Raw genomic sequence first — 13,837 nt, 5'->3', positions numbered from 1 at the left:
GAGACAATTAACTCCTCCCTACCTGAAGATATAGCCCAGAGAACAGTCCTCTCTCTAGTACTTTGCCTCTCTCTAGTACTGTGATTTCCTCAGTGTGAGCTCTCTTTCCAGCAAAAGAGAAAAGCTTCCTTAAGCTATGTGATCTTTAAGCTTGTCTTTTCAGAAATCCTCTGGAAACCCAATGCACAGAATGTCTTCCTTTGATTCTTTTAACATTGTGTGTGTGTGTGTGTGTGTGTGTGTGTGTGTGTGTGTGTGTGTGTGTGGTGGGATATACCAAGGATATGGTATAATGAATGGATAGAGGGGTCTAGTGTTAGACTTTAGAGAGGCCCTGGTTTAATCTCGTCTCTCACACTAGTTATGCAACCATTGACAAGTCACTTAACATCTGTAAAATGGAGATAATACCTAAAGTACCTGCCTCACAGGGCAGCTGTATGTAATGTATGTTAACTTTCTGCAAGCTTAAAATCTACATACATTTCAATTATCATCAGCATTATGATCACCACCACTATAACACTTGGATTGTATACCTGGCACCTCTCCTTCTCACAGGATGACTGATCCATATTTTTTTTTCTTATCATATATATCTTGAATGATATGTCATGTCATTTTTCATACATGGATCATCTAGGTAACATACTGCAAAATATTTGCACTTAATGCAAAGGCAGGTATCTTTACATTGCCCTCTGGGTTACTTATAATTTCAATTTTCCTGGTATCATGGTTCTGAGGCATGTAGTGTCAGTCATTTCTCAACATTCAAGTGTTTAACTTTTTGACTTTAAGCATTTTGTGTTTTATTAGTAACCTCATTCTCACTTCTGTGTTGACCACCATGCACATTTGCATCTATGAATGATAGAAAAAAAATGAATGGTGTGATGTATTCAAGTGTATGGAGTGGCTGGTATCCTACCAGGCACTTCTGTGCTCTTGTTTACCCTACCTCTGTAGGGTACAGAGCTTCTTCATGCATTCTTTGTATCTTTTCATTGCTTGCCTTTAAAACCTAAGTTTTGTGATGCAATTATGCCTGCCAAGCATAGTGCAAGTGTTTTGGATTCTAAACCCAAGCGTGCAAAGTCAGTGATGTGGCTTAGTGAGAAAATAAAGGTGTTAGAAAAACTTCATGCTAGAATGTCTTACAGTGACTGTCCACCTTGAGTCTGATGTTAACCAATTAGCAATTCATTATATCTACAAAAACAGGAAACTTTACATCCTATAGATTTCATGTATATTGAAAAGTGAATATTATCTAAAATTAATTTTTTAATGGACATGTTAGTACAAAAGGTCACAGAATTCGAGGGAATTACTAGTGAAAAAATGTTTTGCATATTAGTAATTTTATTTTGAATACTGAATCTTATGCATTATTTCATGGTAATTGTGTTAGGAAAAGCACATATTATCAGAATTACTGTTTTATTATAGAGAATTATAGGCAGAAAAGTGTATTTTCAGATTACAGTCTTTGGTGATTGAGGGAACCTAACCTCCTATTTCCCAATATATCCAAATTCAATGTATCAACATTCACATTTTTTACTTTCATGCTGTTTTCTAGGAATCTTACCCTTGCAAAAGTTGAGGTTTGACTGTAGTACCAAGTTTTTAAAAATGGAATTGTTTGAGGAATCTCACCATGAATAGGGAATCCTCCAGCAACCATTCAATTTATTTTATTTTTTCCAATTACATGTAAAAACAATTTTTCACATTCATTTAAAAGAATTTTGAGTTCCAAATTTTTCTCCCTTCTCCTTTTCCTCTCCCTCCCTAAAATGATAAGCAATTTGATGTAGGTTATATATGTGCAATCAAACAATTCAATTTAGCAGACATTTAGTAGGGCCTAGGCAGTATGCTAGGAATACAAAGACAAAAAGCATACAGTTTCTGTGAACAGGGAACTTACATTCTACTAGAGGGATACAATATGAATATAGATAAGTAAATATAAGGAATTTGAAGAGGGAGACAGAACATGAATGAATGGGGGATTCAAGGAAGGCTTCACAAAGGAAGTGTAAACTGACTTGAGTCCTAAAGGAAGTTAATGATGCATTCTGAAATGTAGAGTTGAAAAGGGAGTGCATTCCAGACATAGGGCTTTATGTATATGCACAGCTGGGTGATTGGCATGCCAAAATCTTTTGTCTGGACTCTGTGAGGGCAACTTCAATGATTCTGGCAAACATCTTAAGTGAACATATGTCTCCTTATATCACTAAGCCTCAAATTCTTACTCCTGGGCAATATAAGGACCCGCAATTTCAGGTTCTGAAAAAAAGAACATCATTAGCTGTGATATACATATTGCATCGACCTAGATTTCTGTCACTCGATTCCCACTCGATTTCTGAGTATATTTGAATTCTGACTTGGTAAGTCATTTGTTTTAGGGCTAGAATTATTCCTAAGCCTTCCAGGGAGATGACAATGCGCATGAGCTTTAGTCCACATGTCTGGAGTTCTGAGGTATCAATCACCTGCCTATCCTGGAGATTTATCTACTGCTAGACTCCCTAAGAACTAACTACCTAGATGTCTTATCTCATTGTCCAGTGTTTGAGTTCTGGTCATTCCTGGTTTGTCCTTGGCCTGTCCTACCATAATGTGGTTTTGAAAACTTTTATTACTGCTCCTTTCCTTCTGCCCCAATTATACAAGTCGAAAAATATGTAGAATTGTAAAATTGAAAACTGCTAGGAAGTGGGCTAAAGATACTGTAATTCATTTTGTGGTTGTTCCTGTGATTCAGATGTGTCCAACTCTTTGTGACCCCATTTGGCGTTTTCTTAGCAAAGATACTGGTATGGTTTGTCATTTCCTTTTCCAGCTCATTTTGCAGATGAGAAAACTGAGGCAAAGAGGATTAAGTGACTCACCCTGGGTCATAGAGGTAGTGTCTGAGGCTGGATTTGAACTCATTTCTTCCCAATTCCAGTCGTGGCACTTTATCCCCTGTGCCACTTGGCTGCCCACTTACATTCAAATCATCATTTCATAGATAAGGATACTAAGGGCCAGAAAATTTCAGTTCACTTCAATTCAAACTATACTTATTGAGCTCTTTGTGTGGGGCTTCATAATGACTTGCTCAAGGTTGCACAGCCAAATGTGTAAAAATCAAGATTAAAAACCCAGATCTAATTCTTAGTCTTGAGCTCTTTTCCTTCTACCACATTTCCTTCAAGATATCTCTTAATATAAAAATACTCAGTTGTAAAATTATGCTATGTTGTAACTTACAAAGCAGGAAGCAGATTTAGTATTCTATTCTTGAAGCTTTCCTATTATGAAACATTCATTTCTTTTCTAAGGAGCCATCTTGAATGCACCAGTGGCCTGCACAAATTAGCAATAATTGGAGTGCATGGTTCCTTCTGAGTCCCTTGTAAGATTCCAACAAAAGTCAAGGTATAGGAGGAAAGAATACCAATCAATGCTTCCTTCTTGTTCTCTTGGAAAAACTGTGATTTAGAACAGGAAAAAGGCAGACAGACCCTTGGAGTTTTAGTGCTCAGTCCATTGATTTGACTTCTCAAGCTAGGCACAGCACTGGTAGATGGAAGTGAGATCTCAACCCTAGCTTTTGCTAATTGCTACAAACTGAACAGAAGAGAAGGCACAGCAATGTTAGGCTCTGCACAATCCTACAAATATAAGAAGCAGCAGGAGTAGCCTTTGATACTTTGGAGGTAGCACTGCACACGTATTGTTACTTATCATGGTGCATGCATAAGGATATTGAAAGTTCTGGAAATTAACTGGTTTGCTTGAGCATAATACAGGATTCAACAAGCCCTTGGCTTGACCTATCCCATAGCTCTTCTAGGCAATAATGATGGGTACTGGAGGCCCCACCAAAGCTATGGTTGTTGCTGTAGATTCTTCTGCTGTAACAATTGTGGGAGTTTCCAGTTTTCATCAAGAAGCAGTCCATGGCACACATCTAGATTCTTGGCAGAGCATCAACCAGTCCTCTTCACACGATCCTAAACCTAGTGGCAGAATTTGAGTGATAAGATTCTTAGTTGGGTTCTTCCCTGTTCCACCTGCTGGAATTGACTATACCATGAGTTATGTGTCCCTACCAAAATGGAGAGACACAGCCATTAGGGGGCCAGGACCAGGCAATGACAAGAATAGTAACCTTTGAGTAAAGTGTGAGGGGAGTTGAAACAGAAAAATGAGAGAAACACCCAGTTTTGCTTCTTATTAGATAACCATGTGACCTTGGACAAATCGCAACCTCTCTGGGCCTCAGTTTCTTCAATCTGCAAAATATCAGAGTTGGCTTAGATGAAGCCTAAGGACCCTTCCAGCTCCAAATCTGTAATTCTATGATAGTCCTATGAGGCCAGTAACGTGTCTCTGCATGCATATTGATATAAAGGCATTGATGCTGGAGGCATATTTCCAAATAGGAAAGCAGGTCCATTTTTCAATGGCAATTAAAGAGAAAATTGGATTTAGTTTGTAGAATTCTTGTTTCAGGTGACTTGGTTGGGAATGTGCTTGAAGCAAAACCTCAATTAATCAGAACCACAAATTACTTTCAACTAGATTTATTTTTCCACATGCTTCTTTGAGGAGAATGTCTCTAATCACAGGAAAATAAGTTCATATCTTACTCATTTAAAAAAGCATGCTCTTAGGCATGCCCTAGGGGTCACTATAGATTCAGTCTGGCTTCCTATGCCTTATTCATCTGTAGCCCTATACAACGGCAACTAATATTTTAAGCCTTGAAGTGAGATTGTGTGTGTGTGTGTGTGTGTGTGTGTGTGTGTAATCAGAATAATCTTGAGACCCTTGTAAGATCCCAAATCATAAAATAAAGCTCATTATAGTCACTGAACGACTTACTTAGGGAGGAAATTGAAGTAATACATTTTTAGAAAAATTTTCAATAAGAGTTAAAGTCGTAAAGATTATCACCACTTAGTCAACCCATTATTTATATCAATTTCTGACATTTTTGTGCAATATTTAATAGAAATGTTATTACACAAAAACATCACATGAGGGAGGGGGGAGGATGGATTTCCAAAAGGAAGAATGGCAGGGAACGAATGAATTGATCAAGAATTCAGTTAGCCAGAACCTACTATTCCCAAGTCATCCTAGTTAGTTGTTGTCGTTGTTCAGTCTTTTCATTTGTGTCCAACTCTTCATGGCTCCGTTTGGGATTTTCTTGGCAAAGATACTGGAATGGCTTTCCATTTCTTTCTCCAGCTCATTTTACAGATGAGGAAACTGAGGCAAATAGGCTTGCCCAGGGTAACCCAGCTAGTAAGTATCTGAGTCTACATTTGAACTCATGTCTTCTTGACTCCAGGCCTGGTGCTCTATCCACTGGGCCACCTTGCTGCTCCCACCCTAGTTAGGTGGAGTTTTAATGTTCTCAATAAGGTAACAAATCCCTAGATTATCAAAACAAAAGTCACTACGGTTTTGCTAGTGTCGCGTAATGAAGCTCTATGTCCTTTTGAAATATTTTTGACTCTTTTTAAGGTGATTCAAATAGCATAATACAGTGGAAAGGGTAGTGGATTTGGACTTAGAAGCCTGGGTTTGAATCCTGCTTCTACTACTTATTATAGTGCGTGACCTTGGGCGAGTCACTTAACTTGTCTTGGCCTCATTTTCTACATCTTTAAAATGAAGGTGTTAAATTATATGACCTCCACGGTGCCCTTCAAGTTTAGCTATATAGTCCTCTTACAAGGCTACAGAATAGAGAGGTTTTTGGTTTGTTTGTGTGATATCTCAGTTTGGGATTTTTTGTTATTTTATTCCCAAAGCCAATGGGCGCTGGAGCCGTTTCTGCTCCCTGTGACCTAATCAGAGGTCACACAGCAGAACTTTCAGAGAGAACCCTGGAAAGTCTAAATAACTTGAAAATAGGTTTTCCACTGTCTGCTTCATAAATCAGTGGTATTATATGGAATAAAGTCAAATATGCCCAAGCCACTGTGGAGCTGCTGAGAACTGGGACTGCCCTTGCTGATAAGCAACATTGTTGAGCCTGTGAATGTAACAGACAGAGGCAAGCTGAGCTCTCTGAATGCTTTAGTGAGCAGTAATAGCAGTGAGGGGGCAGGGGCTGAATCAACTGCTCATCACCACTCAGAATCTCCCTACTCACAGCCTTTCAGATAAACAGGAAATATGGTTTAATTTTCTGCCTGCAAATAATGAACAGATTTGGTGAGTAACTATCTCCCCCTGATCCAATCTTATATCCCCCCCTCTGCCCTGTGTGACACTTGGATTCTTCATTTCTCCTACTCTAAAAGATCATTACTCTGCATGGCTGGCATTGTCGGCTGTGAAGTCACCCTTTTTGCCAGCCCAGTTGATTGATTTTCTCTGTCCATGCTGTCCTGGCCTTAGCTCTTTTCCCATCTGCTGAAATCAGCTTGCTTGTAGTTCTGCTGGCATTTCCCAGTGTGAAACTGGACAGCAGACTTCTGCATAGGCTTCTGCAGATAGCAGGGGCTAAGCAGCATCGTTGCCCTCTGACAGTTTATTTAGCATTTTTGAATAGAAACCTTGCGTCTTTTTCACCCCTTACATATTAATTTGGTGAATGCTAGACTGAAAACGAGCTCTTGATGAGTTGGTAGTCGAAAGCAAATCGCTGAATTGAGAAGCTAATGAATCCCGTGTTCCTTTTGATAAATAGAAAGCAGTGAACATGTTTGCGCTAAAGTTCAAGCTCTGATTAACAGGCTATGCAAGATTTTGATCTCTTAAGCAAATATACTTTATATTATTAATCTTCTCTGTTTCCTACTCCCAGTGCATGATCTCCTGTTGGAAAAAGTCTCTTTTTTATGGCCTTTCAACCACAGCTGTGTTCATTTGGATGGACCTAGATGAGTGGTATTACAATCTTATGAAAAATGATCATCTTGGTAGAAGCAGGATCTTTTTTTTTTTTTTTTACCATTCTGAAAATCAAGCCACTGTGTTTTGGGGCTTATCTTTTAGTGTCTTGAATGAGTGTGTATGTGTGTGTGTGTGTGGTGTGTGTGTGTGAGAGAGAGAGAGAGAGAGAGAGAGAGAGAGAGAGAGAGAGAGAGAGAGAGCTCACAGTGTGTTTTTTGAACATTTATCTATTTGAGCACTTAGAAATTCAGCAAGAAACAAGATCATTAAATGTGATTGATTGCTGTAGTCAAATTCCACTGGAACCTTACTTTCCCTAAATGCTAATCCTATAAAGTATGTATGTATGTGTGGGGGAGGGTCGGGGTGGGGAAAGGGTGGAGGGATAAATTGTGTTGCTTTGTTATCACTGTTCCTTAACTTTCCCACTAATCAAAACCACCCCATCAGTGAATAGAACTACAGGCCTTCATAATTAAAGCAGTCTGAGCAGGACATTGAGGTTACTGACAATCCAGTATTCTTCTTTGTGTGGTCCATGTGTCCTCCATGGTTAGTTTATTCTTATAAAGGAAGAAAATGTTTACCAGCTTTCTGCTGTTTCAATGATGCTTTTCTCTCCAATCTAATTTATAGGGTTGACAGTGTCTCCTAGTGGGCTGCTATCAATTCTGCGGTTTCCATCAGAAGTTATGCTTAGTGATGTCTGGACACCAAATGGAAACCACTGCTGCTGAAGTAAATAACTAGCAGTGAGTATTTTAGTCTTTGGTTCCGCTACTCTCTCTTCCCAGGAGATTCAATGGTTTGCTTAGAAAGGAGCAAAGAGCTTAATATCTGACATCAAAATTTTCAAAGGGGCAAAGCTGGTTTATTAGCTTTAACTTGGACCAAAAGCTACTGGCTAAAAAGTGATGAACTTTGATGGATGGGGTAATTCTGATCCATTCTAAGCTAAGTCTCTATTTTCCCCACTCAGTCTTGCTTATCTTTTGAATAAATTATTCTTAAAGCTAAGGTTGTTTCTCCACCACCTTTGTATATATCTTGTATGGACTTATTGTTTACATGTTGTGTTATTAAAAAGAATGTCATCTCCTTATTGTTGTTATAAATTAACAGTGTAATCTCCATGTTATTAGAAAGAATATAATCTCCTTGAGGGTAGGAATTTTTTTGTTTGTTTGACTTTTCTTGTATTCCCCAGTGCTTGACACAATGCTAGCACATAAGTACATATTAAATACTTGTAATAGATTGAATGTTTAAAATAAATCTGCTATAGTAAGAAGTGAATTGGATGGGCTGGAAGCCCTAACATAGATCCTTATAGCACATTTGCCATTAGTTGAATATTATAGTTATCGAAGGGCATTGTGAAGTAGACTTTTCTCTATGGTCTAGCTCTATGGCAGGAAATCCCTCAAACAGTACTTGCTTCAGGTTTGTAGGACAATCCCTTAGAAAATGCAGAAAAGTAAGTGGAGAGCTTATGTGGATGTGGACCATTCTCTTAATGTCTTTTGGCTTCCTGCCTAATTGAAGAAGAGAAACTGATTGATTCTACCTAAAGAACAGATGAACCTTAATTTAGTTAAAGCCCATGGTTATTTTTTCCTTTGCATCAAAATGGCTTCCAATACACATTCCAGAGAAACTCATCCAAAGCATTCTCTTCCATAAAAAAGGAAAACCCCACCCCACCACCCCCTTAAGTGCCTACTATCCTGTAAGGGGGTAACTGTTTTCAATGCTTTTAACTTGTCTTAAGCTTTTTTCTTCCTCTGCTTTTCCTTCTTTCTTTCATTCTTTTCAATGCTAGTTATCACATTTGTTAGGAAAATTTGAGCAAAAAATTCATTTGAATAGTGTGTAGCTCCCAGATTCATCATTTTCAGTAGTTTCAGATAATTGATAATCAATAGGGAATCTTAAAGAGTTACACCCTCTTTGTGGTACAAAGTACTCCTTCCTTTCTAGATCTTTCCTAAAGGGAACCATCCTTTTCCTTTTCCTTTATGAAGTCTTCTTTTTCTACTCCAGTTCACAGCAATCTCTCCTTCCTTGTATCTCCTGTGGTGACTCTTCTTTGAACCACTCATTATACATGGAATATGGATGGCTTAAATATGATGTTAAACTTTCCATTGTGTATATGTCTGATGGCCCCATTGAAACTGTGAGGTCCTAAAGGGCAAGGGACCAAGTCTCCTGTTTGAATCCTCACAGCAATGAGCACCATGTTATCTTCAAATCAACACAGCATTTATCGAGCACCTTTCACTTAGTTGTTCAGTTCATTTTAAAGTCATTTCTAACTATTTGCGACCCCATTTAGGGTTTTCTTGGCAAAGATACTGGATTTGCCATTTCCTTCTCCAGTTCACTTTATAGATGAGGAAACGGGAGCAAATATGTTTAAGTGACTTGTCTGAGGTCAGATTTGCACTCAGGAAGATGAGTCTTCTTGACTCCAGGCCTGGCACTCTATCCACTGTGCCACCCCACCTAACCTGCCCTTATCACTTAATATGTGAAGTCAAATGAGATAACCTGAAAGCTCTTTGCAAACCTTAGAGTCCTATATAAATCCTAGTTATTCTTATTATTGTTACTACTACTGCTACTGGTACTACTACTACTGTTACTATTATTGTTACTACTATTACTACTCCTCTTTGCAAACCTTAGGGTCCTATATAAATCTTACTTATTTTTACTATTCTTACTCCTCCTCCTCCTCCTACTATTATTACTACTGTTACTACTATTACTACTCCTGAGTGAAAAGCAATGGGCAAATTGTTGGAAGAGATTCAGGACCTTAATAAAAAAGCAGTGCCTACCCTCATAGATATTTCAATGTGAAAAGGAAATAAAATACAGTGAGATAACTTTGATATAAACTATTGTATGGTAAGCATATTGTAAAGTTTCAAAAGAAAACACTGGAGAAAGAAGTTATAAATCAGGGGCAAGTTGAAGTGGGGGAGGATCAAGAAAAAATCATGAAGCACGATAGTAATAATAATAGTTAGCATTTATATAAATTAGCACTTAGTGCAGTGGATATAGTACCAGCCTCAGAGTCAGGAGGACCTGAGTTCCAGTCCAATCTCAAACATTTACTTACTTGGCTATATGATCCTGGGAAAGTCACTTAACCCTGTTTGCCTCAGCTTCCTCATCTGTAAAAATGAGCTGGAGAGTGAAATGTCAAACTGTTCCAGTACCTTTGTCAAAAAACCCTCAAATACAGGGTCACAAAGAGTTGGTCATGACTGAAACGACCCAACAACAACAATAGAGCACTTATTATATGCCAGGTACTGTGCTAGGCACTTGACAAATATTATTTCATTTGATCCTCACAATAACTGTGTGAGATAGGGGGCATTATTATCCCCATTTTTCAGTTGAGGAAATCAGGGCAAATGGAGATGAAGTGATTTGCCCAGGAACATATAGTTATCTAAGGTAGGGCTTGAACTCAGGTCTTCCTGAATTCCAATGCACTGCCTAGTTGAATATACCTCGGTGATATTTAAGTTGGGCTACAAATGATGATTATGATTAAGCAGACAAGGGGGTGCAGGAAGGCATTCCAGACACATGGAATAGCTTGTGCAAAACTCCTTGAGTTTAGGCATTGTGTCTTATCTAAGAGCAGGCATTGCAGGCAATTTGAACAATGTTTTTCATTCAAATAGAACATTTTTCAAAGAAAGGCTTTTTTTTTTGGTGGGGGGCATATGTTAGGAAGACTTATGTGTATTTGCAGGCTAATGAGAAGATACCAAGGGAGAGGGAGAGACTGAATATACTTGAAAAAGTGTTTATGTGATAAAACAAGATTAGGAGTGACAGAAAAGTAAAGGCAGATTTTAAAAGGCCTAGTGAAAAATAGGGGTGTGTTTTGTTTTGTTTTGTTTTTTTCACCAAAGGGAAAGAGAGTTATGGGTAAGGTTTTGGTAATAGAACAAGGGAGTTTAGGGAGGTCATGGCCTACAGCTTTATAATATTGGAGGAGACTGACATTTGCTGTAAAAGGAGATGGTTAGGGGAGAGAGGAAGAAAGAAAATGTTTGGAACAGTCACTGTGGGGGAAGTGTGATAGGGAGTTGAGAAGTATTATAAAGGAATATCAAGAACCTAACTGAGATTATCTACCATCAAGGTATAGTGGTGAAATCAGTCTGTATTTCATTATTTTCTATTACTATAATAAATAGCCTTGAAATAAGAGTGAAGAAAATGGATGATATGGGTCATTATCCAAGGGTAAAGATTTTCTGGGTGTGGATGGTAGAGTGTTAGGGGATGCAAGATATTCTAGGTTAGCAGCTAGAGAAACATTAAAATGTTGGATAACGGGTCCAAGGCTGGATATGAAAGTAAGTGAAGTCAGAGTGGGGAATATAAACTGAGAGAATAGAAATAGGTTTTGATAAGGGTGAAAAGAAGACTTAATGTAAATAGTGGGCTGAGTTAGAGTGAAAGGATAGGTGGCTGGGCTTAGAGAATGGAATTTCTGCATCTTGAAAATTATGGAATTCTGAGAGATGATAACATGTAAGGTGGAATCATGCCACTGTGTGGCAGAAAGTGAATTGAGAGATTATGTGGTCAGGTTGTTGAGGGGTAGCTATTAATGTGAATATTGAAGATATTGAAGATTATGACAAGAACCTTGTGGGATGGAGACAATGAATCAGATACTTAAGGCAATTACAAAGAAAGTGTAGAGAGTGATCTGGATGGAATTCAATTGATGACAGCATCAAGATTGGGAAGAGACTGATATAAATGTATATACTAAATACACAATATTTAATGAAATGCATGAACACCTTTGGGGGCTAGACTTGTTGAACTCAGCCCACTGCTCTCAACCTTAACTAAAAGAATCTAAAACTGATACAAGGGAAAGGTTCACCTAGAATGTTACACTTCATCTAGTCAACCTCCCTCATATTACAGATGAAGAAAGCCTAAGTGACTCACTCATAGCCATAGAGTGAAAGAATCAACACTGATCCCAGGTCTCCATACTCCTAATCCAGTGTACAGTAACAACTATTTGGGATATTGTTAATTTTACTCAAACAACTGATTGTTCAACTACATTAGTTGATTAAAGAAAGAACTTCTTGCTTCTTGAACATATTTTGGACATTATTAGATGCATGGGCTTGGCCCCGATTTAGAGTTTAACGTAACACTACCATTGGGGGTGTGCTGGTTTGTTGAATATATTGTAAAAGTCATTAGTATTACTAGCAAAATTTTGTAGGCTTAAATGTAAATGAATCTTTTATGAAACAGAATCAAGATTTGTTTTTTTTTCTTCCCTTGGAGGTATTTTTATTAAATGCTTGTATTTTTAAACAAATCTATATGTGATATAAGTTTAGAGCTGGAAGGAACCTTAAAGTAAATGTCTTGCCCAATGTCATGAACATAGTAAGGATACCTATATATATGTCCATAAGTATGTTTAGGATTTTGCTTTGGTTTTAGTTAGGACCTATGGTTTATATTTTTATTTTGTATTTACTTATTTTATTATATTTTGTATTATATTTATGTTTGTATTACACACACACACACACACACACATATGTACATTCTATGGTATATAGAATACCCCTGTGGAAACTCCTTCCACTAATGAAGATCGGCAGCTTTCCTTTTGGAGAATCTTTGAAAGTTGTGGGGGACATTGAGAGGTTAAAACATCACACAGCATTTTTATGTAAGAAGAATTGATCCTAGGCCATGTGTGGCCCTCTATCTATTATGATATTCATTCCCCCAATATATCCATCAGTACACAGCCCACATATACATACATGTGGCAATATGTGCAATATGAAATGAGCTATGACTCATCTAGACATTTCTTCCGTCTCCCATCTGCAGTCTGTGTGGTTAAAAACATGATAAGAATAGTATTACACTCCAGAGTAACCAACATTTAGGTAGCTTTCAGTCTTTGCTTTCTGCAGCTAAAAAAATAATCAGTTATAAAATAAAGTAGTTTATGCAGAGCTTTCCTAAAGAAATGCAGATAACACAGAGCTGTTATTTTCAGTCACTGTTACCAGTCTGGAAGTTTTGCCACAATGTGTATTTTCCTTGTGAGTTCCAACCAAATATGGGAATGTCGTGGGTTGCTGAAGAAACTATGTAAAATGTACTTTTGTTTTTTTCAGCCATTCATATAAGCTCTTATGTGTTTTTGCTTATTTGGTCCCAGAACTTCTATCAAATTTGAAGGAAATGGTGTGTGCCCATGGGAACAAAATGAAGTTGTGTTTTATGTCCCCCATGGTTCATAATGAAAGACAGGTAGCTTGATGTTGTAGATAGAGGAATAGCATTGGTGTAAGAGTACCTGGATTAAAGTCCTGCCTCTAATACCCAGTTACCGTGTGACCACAATGGAAAAAACAGCATGAGACCTCAGGTCCCCCAAGCCACTTTCTTAGGTTATGAGTTACAAATGAATTACTGATCTTCATCAATGCAGAGTGACTCTGTACCTGGTGCTCCCCATGCTGATAAAATCTGAAGTCTACACCAAAAAATTATTCCCAGTCTTATGGCAATTACACTCAATGGGATTAAGAAAAGTAGATTGCAGTATCATATTTGGAGTTGGATAGTGGTAGCAGGGATTGTCTCAGTGAATTGGTATAAAATTGTCTTTCAAAAAAATAGCAGTAGCAACTAGTTAGCTATGATATATAATAAAGTCAGGAAATATTGGTTGAGTATATCCTTTGTGTAAAGCACCATGTGAGGTTCCATAAGACATACACAAGATTATAGGATCTCATCCAAGCCATCAGAATTTTGTCATCCATTTGTTTTGGAGATAAGTATAAGACACATGATAAATTAAAAACACATC

At 37.8% G+C, this 13,837-nt stretch overlaps 1 protein-coding gene across 4 annotated transcripts in view; it reads left to right on the top strand.

Moving 5' to 3' along the window:
* The window catches only part of OTUD7A (OTU deubiquitinase 7A), a 412,217-nt gene that overhangs the window by 98,824 nt on the left and 299,556 nt on the right, over positions 1 to 13,837 (top strand). For 3 of the 4 annotated variants that reach the window (XM_020968629.2, XM_020968633.2, XM_020968631.2), the window contains exon 2: positions 7,558 to 7,673. The gene's annotated coding sequence lies outside the window, so the exon portion shown is untranslated. Of the gene's footprint in view, positions 1 to 6,095; positions 6,238 to 7,557; positions 7,674 to 13,837 lie in introns of those variants that run through there. The other variant, XM_020968632.2, reaches the window with a different exon arrangement.

This window comes from Phascolarctos cinereus, unplaced genomic scaffold (genome assembly GCF_003287225.1).
Source record: "Phascolarctos cinereus isolate Bilbo 61053 unplaced genomic scaffold, phaCin_HiC Scaffold_3;HRSCAF=262, whole genome shotgun sequence".
NCBI lineage: Eukaryota > Metazoa > Chordata > Mammalia > Diprotodontia > Phascolarctidae > Phascolarctos > Phascolarctos cinereus.
Note: the sequence above shows the minus strand (reverse complement) of the source record. Positions and strands in the feature narration are given on the sequence as shown.